The sequence below is a fragment of the Triticum dicoccoides genome, chromosome 4A (assembly GCF_002162155.2).
Source record: "Triticum dicoccoides isolate Atlit2015 ecotype Zavitan chromosome 4A, WEW_v2.0, whole genome shotgun sequence".
Classification (NCBI taxonomy): Eukaryota; Viridiplantae; Streptophyta; class Magnoliopsida; order Poales; family Poaceae; genus Triticum; species Triticum dicoccoides.
In genome coordinates, this window is record NC_041386.1 from 692,727,432 (window position 1) to 692,731,237 (window position 3,806).

A 3,806-nucleotide genomic window follows, 5' to 3' on the forward strand; every position below is an offset into this window, starting at 1 on the left:
TGTACAATGTGTAGTATCGTAAAATACCAGCAAACAAAAAAGAATTAAAATGGAAACACAAAATTAAATGAAAAAGAAATCATAAAACTAAAACCCCCCAAATCTTATAGTACCGGTTGGTCTTACCAACCGGTACTAAAGGACTCCAGGCCCCTGGAGCTGGCTCGTGCCACGTGGTTTCCCTTTAGCACCGGTTCATGCTGAACCGGTACTAAAGGGGGGGGGGCTTTAGTGCCCACACTTTAGTGCCGGTTATGGAACCGGCACTAAAGGGCCTTACGAACCGGTGCTATTGCCCGGTTCTGCACTAGTGCAAGTGGGGCCTTCCGACCAGGTGTCATCAAACAGAGCAACATTGACAAGCGGGAACCATTTGACAGGTGGGTTAGCCACTTACAGGTGGGTGAGCGAGCGTTTAATTCCCTAAAAAATGTGCGCTTTAATTCCTAAAAAATGTGCGCTAGCAGGGACTCGAACCCACGACCTCGCGCTGTTTGACTTGCTCACTACCACTGGGCTAGAGAGGGATTGCTGCCCATCTAGCGGAACAACTCTGTATATTATATAGAACATTGGTTGTCTCTTGCCAAATCTAAGTCATTGACAAGTGGGACCTATTCCCAGGATCAGCCAAAGCCAACACTTAGACAATAATTTCCAGGCCTTCCGACCAGGTGGCGGCGGGCTGCGGGCAGCAGCCGGCGGCCGAAGCGACTAGCAGGGGCGGGGGCGACCGGTGGTGGGGGCAGGAATGGCCTCACCGCAGTTGACCTCTCCCACAGCCTCGTCGCAGTTGACCTCGCCCACGGCCTCGCCGCAGGTGACCTTGCCCACGGCCTCACCGCTCGCCTTGTCCACGACAGGAAATCGGCGGGGGTGGGTGCGGGGCCGACAGCGGAAGCAACCGGCGGGGGTGGAGGCAGGGCTGGCTGCCGAAGTGACCAGCAGGGGCGTGGGCGACCTGCAGTGGTGGGGGCGGGCGTAGGAATGACGCCCACGCATGGAGATGCTCGCCGAGCATGGGGGACTCGCCGCCGCCGACCATGGGGGACTCGCCGCCGCAGCAAGCAGACCCCACCCACGTATGCACTCCTCTCCTCCCCCCTCTCCTCTCCCTCTCTCCCTCTGTTGATGTCATTGATTTGATGTTGATCTGTTAGGAGAATTTCCACACATACACACACTGATTTGATGTAGGTTTGTTGTAATCTTGGAAAACTCTCTTGATGAATTTGCTAGAAATTGTGAAGAGAATTTCTGTTGATGAATTTTTTAGGAGTATTGCTATTGATGAAATTGTTAAGAATTCTTTTTTAATTTAGTAAATTCATAGTGGTAAATTATGTTGTCAGCTATCAATAGAACAGAGCTCTCTGTTCTATTTTGTCCAAGAGTAAATTGCGTTGATGAAATTGATGTTGTTCTTTCCCTGAAACAGGATCCTGAAATTGTTGTTGCTCTTTGTTCTAAATTCCTGATTTATTTTATCCATGAGTAAATAATGAATGCTGAGTAAATAGGATCCTGATCCATTTGACTAATTCATGCCATGAGTAAATATTGAATGCTGATTTATTTTGTCCACCAAGTTGGACTAAAGTAGTGAGAAATTGGAAATAGTTGAATGTTGTGGTTAGGCAGTTAGCATATAAAGTTGGGTGCCATTACTTCCATCCATTTTCATTAATTAATGTTGATGCACTTAGATTGATTTGCTAAGTTGCAACAATTTGTTGTCTTTGGCAGATGGACAGAAGCTGGATTAGAAAAGGAGTTAGAAAGTTTTCGAAAGAACATATGAAAGGAGTTGATGATTTCATGGCATTTTTTCGGGCAAATTTTGCCAACGATGCTCACATTCTTTTCCCATGCTGCGAATGCCTCAACCGTCCAAGAATGGCTCAAGGAAGAGTGGAAGTTCATCTGCTTCTTAATGGGATGTCCAGCACATATGATAGATGCATATATCATGGAGAACCTTTAGACAGTCAACCTCAACATTTTGAAGCTGATACAGAGGCCCCTCATATGATGGGTGGTGGTGATGCTGGCATTGATTTCATGGAAAAGGTTTTGCGAGATAATGCTGTTTTGGAGGAAGAGGATGGGCATGAAGATGATAGGATTGCTGACCTATTGAAGGATTTGTATGATGCTAAAGATCGTGCTGATGGACAGAAGTCGTTGTTTGCTGAGGTGTTAGAGGAGGCGAAGCGCGCAGCTCATGAAGGGGGTAAATTTTCAAGATTTACCTTCACCATGAAGTTACTCCACATCAAGTCTTTCTACTGGATTATCAATGCCGCATTCAATGCAATACTCCTTCTTTTGAGCTTGCAATTCCCTGATAGTTCTGTTCCAAGATCTTATGATGAAGCATTGAGCATAATCCGCAGGCTAGGGTTAGGTTATATGTCAATACATGTGTGCCCAAATAACCGTGTCTTGTTTCGGAAGGATTTAGCAAAGCATGACAATTGTCCAAAATGCAATGCATCTAGGTGGAAAGATGCTGATGGGAAGAAGTCAATACCGGAGAAGGTACTGAGGCACTTTCCCTCGATACCAAGGTTGCAGCAGATGTTCATCTCGAAGAAATCATCGCATGAGGTACAGTGGCACAAGCTGAAGCGGCAACCTGTGGACAATGAGCTGAGCCATCCAGCGGACGGAGAGGCATGGAAAGAGTTTGACCGTATACATATATATTTTGCTGCAGATCCAAGGAACATAAAACTTGGCATTGCCACATATGGGTTTAATCCGTTTGGGAACAAGAGCATGCCTTATAGCATGTGGCCAGTTTTTGTGGTGCCGTACAACCTGCCACTATGGGCATGCATGGATCAGTCCAACTTCATGATGTCATTGCTTATCCCGGGTCCAGAGTCTCCAGGAAAGGATTTTGATGTCTTTATGGAGCCCCTCGTAGAAGAACTGCTCCAGCTCTGGACTGGTGTACCTACATACGATGCCTTGAGTCCGGAAGAAAAGTTCAATCTACGTGCTGCAATCATATGGTCCATCCATGATTTTTCGGCTCTACACACTCTGTCTGGGAGGATCACAATGGTTTATCAGGCTTGTGTCCATTGTGACAAGGACCCTTGCTCAAAGAGAATAAGGAGCAAGATCTGCTATATTGGGCACCACCGCTTTCTTCCCCGAAACCATCGCTGGCGAAGAAGCAAAGATTTTAATGGTGAGAATGAAACCCGTGACAAGCCGGCTGAATTCACTAAAGAATAGCTGGAGCAGCAACTTGAAAAGGTGAAAGATGTGAGACCAGGAAAGCTGGCGAAGAAAAGAAAGCGTGAGGAAGGTCAATGTTGGGACCGGAGGTCTTGTTTGTGGGACCTGCCATACTGGGCTGATCTGAAATTAAGGCATAATCTCGATGTAATGCACATTGAGAAAAACATATGCGAGAATCTGCTAGGGACGTTTCTGAACATTGAAGGGAAGACAAAGGACACGGTTAGTTCTAGGCTTGATTTGGAGGACATGGGCATAAGAGAAGATTTGCATCTACAGCACAATGAAGATGAAGATTCATTTGAAATGCCACGAGCATGGTATACAATGAGTAAAGAACAAAAGCTTGCATTCTGTGAATTCCTAAGAGCGGTGAAATTTCTAGATGGTTATGCTGCTAACCTAGCAAAGTGTGTTACTTCTGATGGATTCAAGCTTTCAGTACTGAAAACTCATGATTGTCACATCCTCCTCCAAAGGATTTTACCGGCGGGCCTCCGAGGAATCATGGACCAGGATATACATGAAGCAGTGCTAAGGTGGGAAATTTC